A 19300-nucleotide genomic window follows, 5' to 3' on the forward strand; every position below is an offset into this window, starting at 1 on the left:
GGAATACAATGATTTGCAAATCCTATTCAACCCATATTCAATTGAATGCACTACAAGACAAGATATTTGATGTTCAAACTCATAAACTTTTTTTTTTTTTTACAAATAATTAATTTAGAATTTCATGGCTGCAACACGTGCCAAAGTAGTTGGAAAATGGCATGTTCACTACTGTGTTACATGGCCTTTCCTTTTAACAACACTCAGTAAATGTTTGGGAACTGAGGAGACACATTTTTGAAGCTTCTCAGGTGGAATTCTTTCCCATTCTTGCTTGATGTACAGCTTAAGTTGTTCAACAGTCCGGGGGTCTCCGTTGTGGTATTTTAGGCTTCATAATGGGCCACACATTTTCAATGGGAGACAGGTCTGGACTGCAGGCAGGCCAGTCTAGTACCCGCACTCTTTTACTATGAAGCCACGTTGATGTAACACGTGGCTTGGCATTGTCTTGCTGAAATAAGCAGGGGCGTCCATGATAACGTTGCTTGGATGGCAACGTATGTTGCTCCAAAAGCTGTATGTACCTTTCAGCATTAATGGTGCCTTCACAGATGTGTAAGTTACCCATGTCTTGGGCACTAATACACCCCCATACCATCACAGATGCTGGCTTTTCAACTTTGCGCCTATAACAATCCGGATGGTTCTTTTCCTCTTTGGTCCGGAGGACACGACGTCCACAGTTTACAAAAACAATTTGAAATGTGGACTCATCAGACCACAGAACACTTTTCCACTTTGTATCAGTCCATCTTAGATGAGCTCAGGCCCAGCAAAGCCGACGGCGTTTCTGGGTGTTGTTGATAAACGGTTTTCGCCTTGCATAGGAGAGTTTTAACTTGCACATATAGATGTAGCGACCAACTGTAGTTACTGAAAATGGGTTTCTGAAGTGTCCCTGAGCCCATGTGGTGATATCCTTTACACACTGATGTCGCTTGTTGATGCAGTACAGCCTGAGGGATCGAAGGTCACGGGCTTAGCTGTTCACGTGCAGTGATTTCTCCAGATTCTCTGAACTCTTTGATGATATTACGGACCGTAGATGGTGAAATCCCTAAATTCCTTGCAATAGCTGGTTGAGAAAGGTTTTTCTTAAACTGTTCAACAATTTGCTCACGCATTTGTTGACAAAGTGGTGACCCTCGCCCCATCCTTGTTTGTGAATGACTGAGCATTTCATGGAATCTACTTTTATACCCAATCATGGCACCCACCTGTTCCCAATTTGCCTGTTCACCTGTGGGATGTTCCAAATAAGTGTTTGATGAGCATTCCTCAACTTTATCAGTATTTATTGCCACCTTTCCCAACTTCTTTGTCACGTGTTGCTGGCATCAAATTCTAAAGTTAATGATTATTTGCAAAAAAAAATAAAATGTATGAGTTTGAACATCAAATATGTTGTCTTTGTAGCATATTCAACTGAATATGGGTTGAAAATGATTTGCAAATCATTGTATTCCGTTTATATTTACATCTAACACAATTTCCCAACTCATATGGAAACGGGGTTTGTAAATTAAAAAATAAATATCCATTAAATTGTACAGTGTACAAATTACAGTAAATTTAATGGTAAAAAACAACCCAACAACAAAACAGTTTTACCGTTTTTCTTTTTACATTAAAACACGGTCAAAACAACGACAACCATAGATTTTGCAGTAAGAAACTGGCCGCTCTGTTGTTGGAATTTTACTGTTTCTATTCAAAGTAATTAACCATAAAAACAACAACCATAGGTTTTCGTGTAAAAACAACAGCTCAGTCGCACCATTTTTCCATTTATAGCAAAATGCTTAGTAAAATATAATCATCAAATGCATATGTAAGTGTGAGGTAAATCCTTCATATTCATTTATCACTCACTGTTACAAGCGACCTTCTGTGTTTGACAGTATTTCATTTTATTTATTTTTAAAAATCTTTTCTTACTAAATATATTAAATCTTTCCATTTTGACAGAAAATAGAACATGTACTGCATTAAATTCTAATTTAATCTTTCGTACTATATAATGTAACAAATGTTTTTTATTAAAGGCCTACTGAAATGGGACCCATTACCTCCCTGCTTGGCACTCAGCATCAAGGGTTGGAATTGGGGGTTAAATCACCAAAAATGATTCCCGGGCGCGGCCACCGCTGCTGCCCACTGCTCCCCTCACCTCCCAGGGGGTGATCAAGGGTGATGGGTCAAATGCAGAGAATAATTTCGCCACACCTAGTGTGTGTGTGACAATCATTGGTACTTTAACTTTAACTTTAACTTTAAATGCGATTTTCTTATTTAAATGGGGATAGCAGGTCCATTCTATGTGTCATACTTGATCATTTCGCGATATTGCCATATTTTTGCTGAAAGGATTTAGTAGAGAACATCGACGATAAAGTTTGCAACTTTTGGTCGCTGATAAAAAGCCTTGCCTGTACCGGAAGTAGCAGACGAGTAGCGTGACGTCACAGGTTGTGGAGCTCCTCACATCTGCACATTGTTTACAATCATGGCCACCAGCAGCGAGAGCGATTCGGACCGAGAAAGCGACGATTTCCCCATTAATTTGAGCGAGGATGAAAGATTTGTGGATGAGGAAAGTGAGAGTGAAGGACTAGAGGGCAGTGGGAGCGATTCAGATAGGGGAAGATGCTGTGAGAGGCGGGTGGGACCTGATATTCAGCTGGGAATGACTAAAACAGTAAATAAACACAAGACATATATATACTCTATTAGCCACAACACAACCAGGCTTATATTTAATATGCCACAAATTAATCCCGCATAACAAACACCTCCCCCCTCCCGTCCATATAACCCGCCAATACAACTCAAACACCTGAACAACACACTCAATCCCACAGCCCAAAGTACCATTCACCTCCCCAAAGTTCATACAGCACATATATTTCCCCAAAGTCCCCAAAGTTACGTACGTGACATGCACATAGCGGCACGCACGTACGGGCAAGCGATCAAATGTTTGGAAGCCGCAGCTGCATGCGTACTCACGGTACCGCGTCTGCGCATCCAACTCAAAGTCCTCCTGGTAAGAGTCTCTGTTGTCCCAGTTCTCCACAGGCCAATGGTAAAGCTCGACTGTCATCTTTCGGGAATGTAAACAATGAAACACCGGCTGTGTTTGTGTTGCTGCAGCCGCCCGCAATACACCGCTTCCCTCCTACAGCTTTCTTCTTTGCTGTCTCCATTGTTCATTGAACAAATTGCAAAAGATTCACCAACACAGATGTCCAGAATACTGTGGAATTTTGCGATGAAAACAGACGACTTAATAGCTGGCCACCATGCTGTCCCAAAATGTCCTCTACAATCCGTGACGTCACGCGCAGGCGTCATCATACCGAGACGTTTTCAGCAGGATATTTTGCGCGAAATTTAAAATTGCACTTTAGTAAGCCGTATTGGCATGTGTTGCAATGTTAAGATTTCATCATTGATATATAAACTATCAGACTGCGTGGTCTGTAGTAGTGGGTTTCAGTAGGCCTTTAATAAACGGTCAAAACAACAACAACCATAGATTTTGCAGTAAGAAACTGGCCGCTCTGTTGTTGGAATTTTACTGTGTTTTTAATTAAGTAATTAACCATAAAAACAACAACCATAGGTTTTCGTGTAAAACAACAACTCAGTCGCACCATTTTTCCATTTATAGCAAAATGCTTAATAAAATATAATCATCTAATGCATATGTAACTTTGTAAGTGTGAGGTAAATCCCAGTATTTCTTTTTTTTCTTTTCTTACTAAATATATTAATTATTTCCATTTTGACAGAAAATAGAACATGTGCTGCATTAAATTATAATTTAATCTTTAGTACTATATAATGTAACAAATGTATTTTATTAAATAATTCAATGTGTATGAATGCATGAATCTGTAATGATAATGTTGTTAATGTTAATAATGGAACATTAGTTACATGTGTCTTGGGTATGACGTTAAACTACATCCAGGCATGAGATGGGAGGTTGTGTGTGGGGTTAGTGAGTCCCAACTAACGTCTATAAAATGCACACAAAGAACCGTTTGCACCTTCTCTTGTGACTGGCGGGCGGTCAGCGCCATAAAGCTGAGCGGGTCCCTGGGTAATTGGGGCAACCTTTACCAGTCAAAGAGCCATTTTGACCAGTTTCACAAATGATAGAAAACAATGGGAGCCGCAAAATTTTTTTTAAACTTTAAATGAAATAACACTGTATACAAAGTTTTTTATTTGCTTTGTATAAACCACACATCTTTATGTGGAATTTGAAAGCTGGTGCGGCACGCGGGTTTCAAATGAATGGCTCAGCGTCATGCGCGCCGCGATGGTACAGCATATAGCAACCTCTACGGTCAGCGTGCCTGCTCAACCACCTTTTACATGGGGCTTCCACTTGCTCACGTAGGTGACAGCAAGGCATACTTGGTCAACAACCACACAGGTCACACTGACGGTGGCGGTTTAAAAAAAAAAAAAACTTTAACACTCTTACTAATAATGCGCCACACTGTGAACCCACACCAAACAAGAATGACAAACAAATTTCGGGAGAACATCTGCACCGTAACACAACATAAACACAACAGGACAAATACCCAGAATCCCATGCAGCCCTAACTCTTCCGGGATACATTATACACCCCCCGCTACCAAACCCCGCCCACCTCAACCGACGCACAGAGAGGGGGGGGGGGGGGGGGGGGTTAATGTGTGAGGGAGCAGGGTTGGGGTGGGGGCGGGGTTTGGTGGTAGCAGGGGTGTATAATGTAGCCCGGAAGAGTCAGGGCTGCATGGGATTCTGGGTGTTTGTTCTGTTGTGTTTATGTTGTGTTAAGGTGCAGATGTTCTCCCGAAATGTGTTTGTCATTCTTGTTTGGTTTTGGTTCAAAGTGTGGCGCATTATTAGTAAGGGTGTTAAAGTTGTTTTATATGATCACCGTCAGTGTAACCTGTGTGGCTGTTGACCAAGTATGCATTGCTGTCACGCAGAGGTGGGACCAAGTCATTGTTTTGCAAGTCACAAGTAAGTCTCAAGTCTTTGCCCTCAAGTCCGAGTCAAGTCCCGAGTCAAGACAGGCAAGCCCCGAGTCAAGTCCAAAGTCAAGACTGGAAAGTCTCAAGTCAAGTCCTAAGTCCTGCATTTTGAGTTTCGAGTCCTTTCAAGTACTTTTAACCACAGACTAATATATTAACACAGATTGTGTATGCTTTTCAAACGCTGTATTTATTTATTAAAACAAGTGCATTTTAAATTGCAGGAAAGAAAATTGTGCTGACATTGCACTTTATAATAGCACTATTAACCAGTCATTTTAAACATTAACTCATTCCTTTACAGAACAAACACATTGAAAAATAAAGTGCAAATGTACTTATTTGTACAAAAGTGTTAACATTGAAAAAACATGACATATACGTGAACATAACAAAAAAGTTGTACTTTTTATATGTCAGGGCCCTATGCTGCATTGCATTTGCAAAAGACCAAATTAGCCAAGAGTCTGTCAGTCATTTGTCCACGATGGGGGCGTAGTATGATGCCACCATGGCTGAAAACTCACTCCACTGGAGCACTGGAGGCAGGCACTGCCAAGACTCTCATGGCCACTCGGAACAGTGAAGGAAGAGTCTTCATGTTCAATGCCCAGAACAAAAGGGGGGAGAGAGTTGTTTTGGGTTGGTGCACTACTTGTAAGTGTATCTTGTGTTTTTTATGTTGATTTAATTTAAAAAATTAAAAAAAATAAAAAATTCTTGTGCGGCCCGATACCAATCGATCCACGGACCAGTACCGGGCCGCGGCCCGGTGGTTGGGGACCACTGAGGTAAACAACCAACAGTATGTCAGAAAGCTAGCTAAAACGGTACACATATTCATAATATAGTATACATTTTAACTGACCTTTATTTTACTATTTTTGTCTTTTTTTAGGTGGCTAAAATACGCGGTGCTGCTGACCGCCGTCTAACGTTACGTGTGATATATTGACTAACGTAACCCTGCTTAAAAAAAATCACTGAACAAAAAGTATGAATAAGGTAGTGAACTGCAACAGATTCCCGTGTTTGCAATAACGTTATAACGTTAGCAGTGAGTTTACAGCCTCACTGATTTAACTACACAGCAAATAAAAGTCACGTTACTTAGCCAATAAACGTTATCTTACATTCAAAACTTACCGTTCTTTGTGCAACTTCAAATGCCGGACGAAGTTGGAAGTTGTTGCCTCTCCATCAGTAATTTTCGAACCGCATGTGTTGCATACTGCAAACCGTTTTGTGTTGACCACCTCGTAATTTTTATACCCAAACAAAATTATTTTAGGTATCATTTTTTGTTCACTGGCGTGTGGTTTGGACATGTCTTCTTCGTTGGTTGTCCTGCAATTTGATTGGATGAATGCTGTGTGATGAAAACAAAGTAGATCTAATTTGATTGGCTGTTGTACTGAGACCACACCAGCTGACACACGCAACGCTGATAGACAAGTACACAATGAAAAATACGGGGCGCTCCCGAATAACTTTTTCATCTTTGGGTTTTGGGGAAAGTAGCAAGTCATGTCAAGTCATGTCAATTCAAAAGGCTCAAGTCCAAGTGAAGTCACAAGTCATTGATGTTAAAGTCTAAGTCGAGTTGCAAGTCTTTTTACATTTTGTCAAGTCGAGTCTAAAGTCATCAAATTCATGACTCGAGTCTGACTCGAGTCCAAGTCATGTGACTCGAGTCCACACCTCTGCTGTCACGTACGTGTTCTAGCAGAAGATGCATATTGTATAACAAGTGCTGGGCTGGCACACTATTAATACAGATTGTAGAGGGCGCCAAATGTTGTACCATCATGGCACGCCCTTATTATAGCCGTAAGGGTGAAAGTCGGTGAATGTTAATTCAGTTTTCTGCGAGAGGCACTAAAATCCGGAAGTCTCACGGGAAAGTTGGGGGGTTCAGCAAGTAAGCCGCTGAGCCGCATCAGAGTGATCAAAGAGCCGCATGCGGCTCCGGAGCCGCGGGTTGCCGACCCCTGGTGTAGGCTAATAACTAGCATGAAAGGTACGCCAAGAAGACGGCCCCCAGCCCCCAGCAGTTCCAGAGCTCCAGACCAAGATGGCGGTTTGTTAAAGCAAGGAACAGGGACTGCTAAGAATCCCTGGGTTCATACAGGCCATCATTGGGATCTGCGAGTGGCAACGTATAATGTGAGATCCCTAATTGGAGACGACAGATTAACGGAACTTGAAGAAGAATTAGATGGTATAGAATGGGATATCATAGGTCTCAGTGAAGTGAAGCGACAAGGAGAACAATTAATTGAACTAAGCAGCGGTCATCAATTCTATCACATAGGAATGGGAAACAGAAGCCTAGCAGGTGTTGGTTTCATCATTAATAAGAAATGGACAAAGTATATAACAGAATTTAAAGGAATAAATGAAAGAATAGCCCAAATAACCATAAAACTGAACAGTAAATACAGCATTAAGGTCATTCAGGTGTATGCTCCAACATCAGCGCATGATGATGAAGAGGTTGACAAATTGTATGAGGAAGTGGAACAGGCTCTCAAATCATCAAAAACTCACTTTAACCTAGTAATAGGGGATTTCAATGCTAAAGTAGGAATCAAGCAAGATGGGGAGGAAGAAGTGACGGGAAACTTTGGATCAGGTCTCAGAAATGACAGAGGTGAAATGCACATCGATTTTGCTTCCAGAAACAAACTCAAAATTATGAACACCTGCTTCAAGAAGAAAATATCCAGAAGATAGACTTGGAGAAGCCCGGGCGGTAAAACCAAGAATGAAATTGACTTTATCTTGACTAACAAGCCAAAGATAATTCAAGATGTTACCATATTCAACAAAGTAAACACTGCCAGTGACCACCGTATGGTTATGTGCAAAGTGAAGGTAGATACAAGACTAGAAAGAATGAAATTAATAGCAAAATACAGAAAGCCCGATATGATCAATTTGGAAGCCAGAAAGCATGAATTTCAACTAGAACTACAAAACCGCTTTCAAGGACTGGAAGTAGAAGATACCTACGACCTTGACGAATGGAATGACAAATTCATTGACATAGTACATGAGAGCTCTATAAAAACAGCAGGGAAAGAAAAGAAAAAGCAAGAGTCCAAACTCTCAGACAGCACAAAGTGGCTAATGGAGAAAAGGAGGAATATGAAGAGAGATGGAGTTGGATTCCAGAATGTTGAATATACAGAAACATGCAAGACATCCATCCATCCATCCATCTTCTTCCGCTTATCCGAGGTCGGGTCGCGGGGGCAGCAGCTTAAGCAGGGAAGCCCAGACTTCCCTCTCCCCAGCCACTTCGTCCAGCTCCTCCCGGGGGATCCCGAGGCGTTCCCAGGCCAGCCGGGAGAGATAGTCTTCCCAGCGTGACCTGGGTCTTCCCCGTGGCCTCCTACCGGTCGGACGTGCCCGAAACACCTTCCTAGGGAGGCGTTCGGGTGGCATCCTGACCAGATGCCCGAACCACCTCATCTGGCTCCTCTCGATGTGGAGGAGCAGCGGCTTTACTTTGAGCTCCCCCCGAATGACAGAGCTTCTCACCCTATCTCTAAGGGAGAGCCCCGCCACTCGGCGGAGGAAACTCATTTCGGCCGCTTGTACCCGTGATCTTGTCCTTTCGGTCATGACCCAAAGCTCATGACCATAGGTGAGGATGGGAACGTAGATCGACCGGTAAATCGAGAGCTTTGCCTTCCGGCTCAGCTCCTTCTTCACCACAACGGATCGATACAGCGTCCGCATTACTGAAGATGCCACACCGATCCGCCTGTCGATCTCACGATCCACTCTTCCCTCACTCGTGAACAAGACTCTGAGGTACTTGAACTCCTCCACTTGGGGCAAGATCTCCTCCCCAACCCAGAGATGGCACTCCACCCTTTTCCGGGAGAGAACCATGGACTCGGACTTGGAGGTGCTGATTCCCATCCCAGTCGCTTCACACTCGGCTGCGAACCGATCCAGTGAGAGCTGAAGATCTTGGCCAGAGGAAGCCATCAGGACCACATCATCTGCAAATAGCAGAGACCTAATCCTGCAGCCACCAAACCAGATCCCCTCAACGCCCTGACTGCGTCTAGAAATTCTGTCCATAAAGGTTATGAACAGAATCGGTGACAAAGGGCAGCCTTGGCGGAGTCCAACCCTCACTGGAAACGTGTCCGACTTACTGCCGGCAATGCGACATGCAAGGCAATACGAAAGAAATTCCGACAAGACATAAGAAAATACAACACCCTTAGAATTCAAGAGACAATAGAAGACAATAGAAGTTTGAAGAAAACAAGGCAGAAACTTGCAAGTGGAAAGCAGAAAATAACATCATTACTTGATAAAAAAAGAGACGGAAATCACAGATCAAGACATGATTTTAAAGAGGATTGAAGAATTTTATGAAGAACTCTATCAAAGCAGTCAGTCAGTGGACCTTCAATTATCCATAGACTCAGAAGAAATTCCAGACATCACATATTGGGAGGTGCAGTATGTAGTCAAAAACATGAAACGAGGGAAAGCACCAGGACCGGATAATATTTTAATTGACACAATTAAAGAGGGGGAGGATGTCATTGATAAGGAGCTGGCGAAGCTATACACAGCTTGCTTACATCAGGGGAAAGTGCCAGAGAAGTGGAAGGAAGCTAACATGATCATCCTTTACAAGAAAGGGGACAAGAGGGACCTCACGAACTACAGACCTATTAGCCTTCTTTCAAACATGTACAAGTTGTTTACAAGAATCCTGACAAATCGAATGGAAAATACACTTAATAGCCACCAACCCAGAGAACAAGCAGGGTTTAGGAGTGGTTTTTCCTACCATGGACCATATTCATACATTGAATCAGATCAAAGAAAAATGCCAAGAATACAACAAACCACTTTGTATGGCCTATGAAAAGGCATTTGATTCGGTGGAGACACAGTCGGTTCTAAAAGCTCTGCAAGATCAAGGAATTCATCATATTTACATTAACTTACTCAAGGACATCTACACAAACTGCACTACCACAGTTACGATGCACAAACCAAGCGAGAAAATCCACATAAAGAAGGGTGTCCGACAAGGCGATACAATTTCGCCTAAACTGTTTACAGCTTGTTTGGAAGGCATATTTCGCTCTCTGGAGTAGGAGGATAAAGGAGTTGATATCAACGGAGACAAATTTAATCATCTGAGGTTTGCACATGACATTGTTGTCTTGGGAGAGCAAATCAGTGAAGTGGAAGATATGCTTAAAGACCTTGCAAATGCCAGCAAATGTTGTGGATTGAAAATGAATATGAAGAAAACAAAAGTTATGGCAAATTCCATGGTACCTCATGGACCTGTGACTGTTAATGGAAATGAAATTGATGAAGTTAATGAATATATCTATCTAGGGCAGAGATTTAGCCTGAAAGAAAAGAGTCAAGAACAGGAGATAGGGAGGAGAATCAGATTGGGCTGGTGCCAATATGGAAAACTGAGCAACATCATGAGAGGAGAAATACCGTTAAGCCTAAAAAGAAAGGTCTTTAATCAATGCGTGTTACCAACCATGACATCCATCCATCCATCCATCTTCTTCCGCTTATCCGAGGTCGGGTCGCGGGGGCAGCAGCCTAAGCAGGGAAGCCCAGACTTCCCTCTCCCCAGCCACTTCGTCCAGCTCCTCCCGGGGGATCCCGAGGCGTTCCCAGGCCAGCCGGGAGACATAGTCTTCCCAACGTGTCCTGGGTCTTCCTCGTGGCCTCCTACCGGTCGGACATGCCCTAAACACCTCCTTAGGGAGGCGCTCGGGTGGCATCCTGACCAGATGCCCGAACCACCTCATCTGGCTCCTCTCGATGTGGAGGAGCAGCGGCTTTACTTTGAGCTCCCCCCCGGATGGCAGAGCTTCTCACCCTATCTCTAAGGGAGAGCCCCGCCACCCGGCGGAGGAAACTCATTTCGGCCGCTTGTACCCGTGATCTTGTCCTTTCGGTCATAACCCAAAGCTCATGACCATAGGTGAGGATGGGAACGTAGATCGACCGGTAAATTGAGAGCTTTGCCTTCCGGCTCAGCTCCTTCTTCACCACAACGGATCGATACAGCGTCCGCATTACTGAAGACGCCGCACCGATCCGCCTGTCGATCTCACCATCCACTCTTCCCTCACTCGTGAACAAGACTCCGAGGTACTTGAACTCCTCCACTTGGGGCAAGATCTCCTCCCCAACCCGGAGATGGCACTCCACCCTTTTCCGGGCGAGAACCATGGACTCGGACTTAGAGGTGCTGATTCTCATCCCAGTCGCTTCACACTCGGCTGCGAACCGATCCAGTGAGAGCTGAAGATCCTGGCCAGATGAAGCCATCAGGACCAAATCATCTGCAAAAAGCAGAGACCTAATCCTGCAGCCACCAAACCGGATCCCCTCAACGCCTTGACTGCGCCTAGAAATTCTGTCCATAAAAGTTATGAACAGAATCGGTGACAAAGGGCAGCCTTGGCGGAGTCCAACCCTCACCGGAAACGTGTCCGACTTACTGCCGGCAATGCGAACCAAGCTCTGACACTGATCATACAGGGAGCGGACCGCCACAATCAGACAGTCCGAAACCCCATACTCTCTGAGCACTCCCCACAGGACTTCCCGAGGGACAAGGTCGAATGCCTTCTCCAACCATGACATATGGAGCTGAAACCTGGGCATTGTCAAATAAAATGGAAAAGAAAATAGCAGCAGCACAACACAACATGGAAAGAAATATGCTCGGAATCACATATAAAGACAGAAAAACAAATGAATGGGTGAGAAAACAAACGCAAGTCCAAGACATTATGAGAACTATCAAATTAAGTAAGTGGAAGTGGGCTGGACATATCAGTAGGAGAACAGATAATAGATGGACTTCCCTAATAACATCATGGAGACCCATGGATGGGAGCAGAAATAGAGGAAGACAGACAGTGAGATGGCGAGATGAAATAGACAAATATTGGGGAACAGTGCAGTGGCAGGGAGCAGCTAGAGATCGTTCACTATGGCAGAAACATGCTGAGGCTTTCGTCCAGCAGTGGACTGACAACGGCTGATGATGATAGTTACATTTGTGTGAATTTAGCTTGGAAAGTAGTTATAAACTGTATTAATAATGAACTATTAGTTTTGTGATTCCGAATAATGCGACAAATAATATATTATCGTTCATTAAAAAGCAATTTATACGAATTAAAAAATAAATATCGATTAAATTGTACAGTGTAGAAATTACAATAAATTTAATGGTAAAAAAAACAACAACAAAACAGTTTTACCGTTTTTCTTTTTACATTAAAACACGGTCAAAACAACGACAATCATAGATTTAGCAGTAAAAAACTGGCCGCTCTGTTGTTGGAATTTTTCTGTGTTTCTATTCACAGTAATTAACCATAAAAACATCAACCATAAGTAGAGATGGCCGATAAATGCGTTAAAATGTAATATCGGAAATTATCGGTATCGTTTTTTTTTATTATTGGTATCGTTTTTTTGTTTTTTGTTGTTGTTTTTTTATTAATTCAACATAAAAAACACAAGATACACTTACAATTAGTGCACCAACCCAAAAAACCTCCCTCCCCCATTTACACTCATTCACACAAAAGGGTTGTTTCTTTCTGTTATTAATATTGTGGTTCCTACATTATATATCAATATATATCAATACAGTCTGCAAGGGATACAGTCCGTAAGCACACATGATTGTGCGTGCTGCTGGTTCACTAATAGTATTAACCTTTAACAGTTAATTTGACTCATTTTCATTAATTACTAGTTTCTATGTAACTGTTTTTATGTTGTTTACTTTCTTTTTTATTCAAGAAAATGTTTTTAATTTATTTATCTTATTTTTATTTTTATTTTTATTTTTTAAAGTACCTTATCTTCACCATACCTGGTTGTCCAAATTAGGCATAATAATGTGTTAATTCCACGACTGCATATATCGGTTGATATCGGTATCGGTAATTAAAGTGTTGGACAATATCGGAATATCGGATATCGGCAAAAAGCCATTATCGGACATCCCTAACCATAAGTTTTCGTGTAAAAACAACAGCTCAGTCGCACCATTTTTCCATTTATAGCAAAATGCTTACTAAAATATAATCATTAAATGCATATGATGCAATTGTTGATGACTTGTTGATGACTCCACACCCCGGATTGTAAATAATGTAAATAATTCAATGTGTATACTCTGATGTTTATCTTGTGTGATGACTGTATTATGCTGATAGTATATATTTATACCATGAATCAATTTAAGTCGACCCCGACTTAAACAAGTTGAAAAACTTATTGGGGTGTTACCATTTAGTGGTCAATTGTACGGAATATGTACTTCACTGTGCAACCTACTAATAAAAGTTTCAATCAATCAATCAATCAATCAATCAATCATATGTCAGTGGGAGGTAAATCCTCATACTTGCCAACCTTGAGACCTCCGATTTCGAAAGGTGGGGGCGTGGTCGAGTTGGGGCGGGGGCGTGGTTGGGGGCGGGGTTAAGAGGGGAGGAGTACATTTACAGCTAGAATTCACCAAGTTAAGTATTTCATATATATATATATATATTCTACATCCTGAAAATATGCAAACAATATTTAGATAATTGATACTTCAAACTTGCACAAATAAATCTCAAGGAAAATAACATAACTTGGCTTCTGAGAGCTTCAAAATGTAATGAATAAAATGCTAGAGTTGTTGATAAACAAGCAATTATTTTAATAATTAAATATGGTCATTTTACATGAATTATTATGATCATTTAAAATTAATTATTTCAAATATGTTTATTTTCATGTATAATTCTATGGCTGGATGTAACAATAAGGAGTCAGAAAAAATACAAATAAGATTACAATTAATGTTGATGTTTTTAGCAAAATATAGTAAAAATGTATTTAGTTTTTTTTTTTTTTTAATTGATAAATATATTTATTTTTAGGTAAGATAAACATAATAATACAATGTATCTCTAGTCTGGATGATTTAGTTCTTGTCACCCTGTTGTCCTCCCGTCTCTTCCCCAAGGATGGCTCCATGAGCTGGGCAAACGCCTGGAGATGCCCTACGTCAACAACACGGTCGGCGGCCCGTCGGTCTACTTCACCCTCAGCAGCCTGACCAGCGTCGGCTTTGGCAACGTGTGCGCCAACACGGACGCCGAGAAGATTTTCTCCATCTGCACCATGCTCACCGTGATTGGGCAGGCATCAGAGGTGGGTAGTAACGCGCTACATTTACTCCGTTACATCTACTTGAGTACCTTTTGGGATAAATTGTACTTCTAAGAGTAGTTTTAATGCAACTTACTTTTACTTTTACTTGAGTATATTTATAGAGAAGAAACGCTACTTTTACTCCGCTACTTTTATCTACATTCAGCTCGCTACTCGCTACTAATTTTTATCGATCTGTTAATGCACGCTTTGTTTGTTTTGGTCTGTCAAACAGACCTTCAAAGTTTTGGTCTGTCAAACAGACCTTCATAGTGCCTGCGTTTCAACAAATACAGTCACTGGTGACGTTCACTCCGTTCCACCAATCAGATGCAGTCACTGGTGACGTTGGACCAATCAAACAGAGCCAGGCGGTCACATGACCTGACTTAAACAAGTTGAAAAACTTATTGGGGTGTTACCATTTAGTGGTCAATTGTACGGAATATGTACTGTACTGTGCAATCTACTAATACAAGTTCCAATCAATCAATCAAAAGTGTGAAGGAAAAAAGACCATTTTTTATTTCAACGTACACCCCGTCAAAAGCCTAAAGACTGACTGCACAGTTCCTGTCTTCACAATAAAAGTGCCGCTCCATCGCGCCTGCGCTTTCAAAATAAGAGTCTGCGAAAGCCTGCGCAAACAAGCTAGCAAGCTACGGAGTTTGCCGCCAATGTATTTCTTGTAAAGTGTATAAAAACGAATATGGAAGCTGGACAAATAAGATGCCAAAAACCAACCACTTTCATGTGGTATTGGACAGAAAGGAGGAACTTTTTTTCTCCTCCATTTGAAAACGTGGACGTTTGTCATCACTACTGTCTGATTCCAATCAATGCAAGTCATCAGAATCAGGTAATACACCAACTTATATTCTTGTCTTCATGAAAGAAAGGAATCTATATGTGTTAAACATGCATGTATATTCATTAAAACACTATTAACATGTAAACAAAAACGGCAAAAAAAATAAATATAAATTATATACTGTATATATCAATGTATGTGTATATATATATATGTATATATATATATATATGTGTGTGTGTATATATATATATATATATATATATATATATATATATATATATATATATATATATATATATATATATATATATATGATGTGTGTGTGTATGTTACTCATCAGTTACTCAGTACTTGAGTAGTTTTTTTACAACATACTTTTTACTTTTACTCAAGTAAATATTTGGGTGACTACTCCTTACTTTTACTTGAGTAATAAATCTCTAAAGTAACAGTACTCTTACTTGAGTACAATTTCTGGCTACTCTACCCACCTCTGGCAGGCACGCTGTTTATATCGTGGGAAAGCGGAGTGAAAAAAGGCTGTCCTCACTCAGGTCCACCGGGAGGTTTTCGGGAGAGACGCTGAATTTCGGGAGTCTCCCGGAAAATCCGGGAGGGTTGGCAAGTATGTAAATCCTTCATATTCACTTATCTGTTAAAAGCCTTCTGTTAAAATCAGTTTGACAGTATTTTTTTTTTTTAAACGTCATTTGTGCTCTTGTTGCTGTGCGACTAGAAAATATATATTTTAAAAAAAAAAACTAAGCAGGAAGTTAAAAGAGAGTTTCGCGCCTTTTCCTGGTAGCTTACTTTTAAAAAGGTAAACAAAAAAAAAGGAAAAAAAGACATGTCTGCGTTCAGAGCCAAAGCAAACAAGACGACATGCATAATATTTCAACTGAATTTTGCCCCTCCCTGTTTGAACACGCTCGTATCCTGAACACAACCGGAAGTGGACCGCCATTAAAGTCTGACAGGTTATCAGAAGAAAAGCCCATAAAAACTGAGAGAGCATCTGGAACCTTCTTGTTGCTGCTCTCCGCCAATCAGAGCGTGGGATTCTGACAGAGGTCCCGCCCCTTTCTCCGCCTCCTCCTCCTCCTTCCTCCCCTCCGAGGACCCTGCGTGAGTGCGTGTCACTCCCACATCTGCAGCTTCCACGGACACTTCTTCTCCACTCATCTCTGCAAATCACGTAAGTGTCGTCACTTTGTCCCCGCGTCAGAAACATCATGCACGGGAGAAGTTGATAATAATTCATTTTGTCGACCATTGCGAAATATTTTGGAAAAGAAAATAACTTCGCTTTTTTTTTTTTTGCTGCTGCTTCGACAGTCAATGAGCGGATTAAAGAAGCTTTCACGCACCAGAGCGTCGTTACGTAACTAAAAAAACTGTCTAGTAAAAAGTCGAAAGGTGCGTGGAAATGCAAAGCAGTGGGAACATCAATTGTGCAATGTTTTGGATTATTAACACAGCTTCACTTAGTAGCAATGTAGTCCATTAGTGTAGAATGTATTATTATATTATCACTTAGTAGCGATGTAGTCCATTAATGCGGAATATCTTAGTAATAATGTAGTCCATTAATGCAGAATGTATTATTATATTATCACTTAGTAACAATGTAGTCCATTAATGTAGAATGTATTATTATATTATCACTTAGTAACAATGTAGTCCATTAATGTAGAATGTATTATTATATTATCACTTAGTAACAATGTAGTCCATTAATGCGGAATATCTTAGTAGCAATGGAGTCCATTATTCCGGAAAATCTTAGTAACAATGTAGTCCATTAATGCGGAATGTATTATTATATTATGACTTAGTAACAATGTAGTCCATTAATGCAGAGTATCTTAGTAACAATGTAGTCCATTAATGCAGAATGTATTATTATATTGTCACTTATTAACAATGTAGTCCATTAATGCAGAATGTATTATTATAGTATCACTTAGTAGCAATGTAGTCCATTAATGCGGAATATCTTAGTAACAATGTAGTCCATTAATGCAAAATATTATTATATTATCACTTAGTAACAATGTAGTCCATTAATGCAGAATGTATTTTTATATTGTCACTTAGTAGCATTGTAGTCCATGACTCGCCATTAGAGATGTCCGATAATGTTTTTTTTTCCCCCATATTCCGATATTGTCCAACTCTTAATTACCGATTCTGATATCAACCGATATCAATATATACAGTCGTGGAATTAACACATTATTATGCCTAATTTTGTTGTGATGCCCCGCTTGATGCATTAAACAATGTAACAAGGTTTTCCAAAATAAATCAACTCAAGTTATGGGAAAAAAATGCCAACATGGCACTGCCATATTTATTATTGGAGTCACAAAGTGCATTATTTTTTGTTTAACATGCCTCAAAACAGCAGCTTGGAATTTGGGACATGCTCTCCCTGAGAGAGGTTGAGGTGGGCGGGGTTGGAGGTGGGTAGGGGGTAGCGGGGGGTGTATATTGTAGCGTCCCGGAAGAGTTAGTGCTGCGTGGGATTCTGGGTATTTGTTCTGTCGTGTTTATGTTGTGTTATGGTGCGGGTGTTCTCCCGAAATATGTTTGTCATTCTTGTTTGGTGTGGGTTCACAGTGTGGCGCATATTTGTAACAGTGTTAAAGTTGTTTATACGGCCACCCTCAGTGTGACCTGTATGGCTGTTGACCTTGTTAAAATAAGGCCACATGCGGCCCATTAGGTTCTACATAATTTTATTTTTTAGACCATTAACATCAAAACTGTAGCCGCCATTATGATGTGCAGTGCTGTTTTTAAATGACCGTAAGTCTTGAACTATAGAAAGTACTTCAATGGTTGAAATCTGCACTTTTGAGTGTTATACGAGTTATTACGGTAATCTACGTCACCGCAGCTCAAACGAGGAACAAATCGGAGTGGGCGGGGTTTGTTTTCAGAGCAGCCAGCCCCAAACGCGTGTGTCAGGAACAGATGCGGAAGCAAATTTTTACAACAAATTTCTGCATAAAAGTGATAATATATCACAGTGTTTTTCAACCTCTGTGCCACGTCACAGAGAGATTATTTAATTTCACCTGTTTGGGTTAAAAATATTTTTTGTAAACCAGTAATTATAGTCTGCAAATGATGTGTTGTTGTTGAGTGTCGGTGCTGTCTAGAGTTCGGCAGAGTAACCGTGTAATACTCTTCCATATCAGTAGGTGGCAGCCGGTAGCTAATTGCTTTGTAGATGTCGGAAACAGCGGGAGGCAGTGTGCAGGTAAAAATGGGTCTAATGCTTAAACCAAAAATAAACAAAAGGTGAGTGCCCCTAAGAAAAGGCATTGAAGCTTAGGGAAGGCTATGCAGAACGAAACTAAAACTGAACTAGCTCCAAAGTAAACAAAAACAGAATGCTGGACGACAGCAAAGACTTACTGAGGAGCAAAGACGGCATCCACAATGTACATCCGAAAATTACATGACAATGTCCCCACAAAGAAAGTATAAAAACAACTGAAATATTCTTCATTGCTAAAACAAAGTAGATGCAGGAAATATCGCTCAAAGGAAGACATGAAACTGATACAGGAGAATACCAAAAAGGGAGAAAATGCCACCAAAATAGGAGCGCAAGACAAGAAGTAAAACACTACACAGGAAAATAGCAAAAACTCCAAATAAGTCAGGGTGTGATGTGACAGGTGGTGAGAGTACACCTACTTTGAGACAAGAGCTATAGTGATGCATGCTTGGTTATGCTTTAAAGTCATATGGGTTGTACTTGTATAGCGCTTTTCTACCTTCAAGGTACTCAAAGCGCTTTGACACTACTTCCACATTTACCCATTCACACACACATTCACACACTGATGGAGGGAGCTGCCATGCAAGGCGCTAACCAGCACCCATCAGGAGCAATGGTGAAGTGTCTTGCTCAGGACACAACGGACATGACGAGGTTGGTACTAGGTGGGGATTGAACCAGGGACCCTCGGGTCGCGCACAGCCATTCTCCCACTGCGCCACGCCGTCCCTATATCCAACAATTGCGACAACAACTTTTTACTGTCAACTGAGTTTAGTTTTTTAATGATTTCTGCTGGTGGTGTGCACATTTTTTGCATTGAAAAAATGTGCCTTGGCTCAAAAAAGGTTGAAAAACACTGATCTATCATATTGCAGGTGTTTATTATTACCCTTTGC

General features: G+C 41.0%; 1 protein-coding gene across 1 annotated transcript in view; it reads left to right on the forward strand.

The window, feature by feature from the left end:
* Nucleotides 1-16133: 16133 nt before the first annotated feature.
* Nucleotides 16134-19300, forward strand: part of scinlb (scinderin like b) — a 74774-nt gene continuing 71607 nt past the window's right edge. The window contains exon 1 of the mRNA XM_061941257.2: nucleotides 16134-16301. The gene's annotated coding sequence lies outside the window, so the exon portion shown is untranslated. The remainder of the gene's footprint in view (nucleotides 16302-19300) is intronic.

The sequence above is a fragment of the Nerophis lumbriciformis genome, linkage group LG03 (assembly GCF_033978685.3).
Source record: "Nerophis lumbriciformis linkage group LG03, RoL_Nlum_v2.1, whole genome shotgun sequence".
Lineage (NCBI taxonomy): Eukaryota > Metazoa > Chordata > Actinopteri > Syngnathiformes > Syngnathidae > Nerophis > Nerophis lumbriciformis.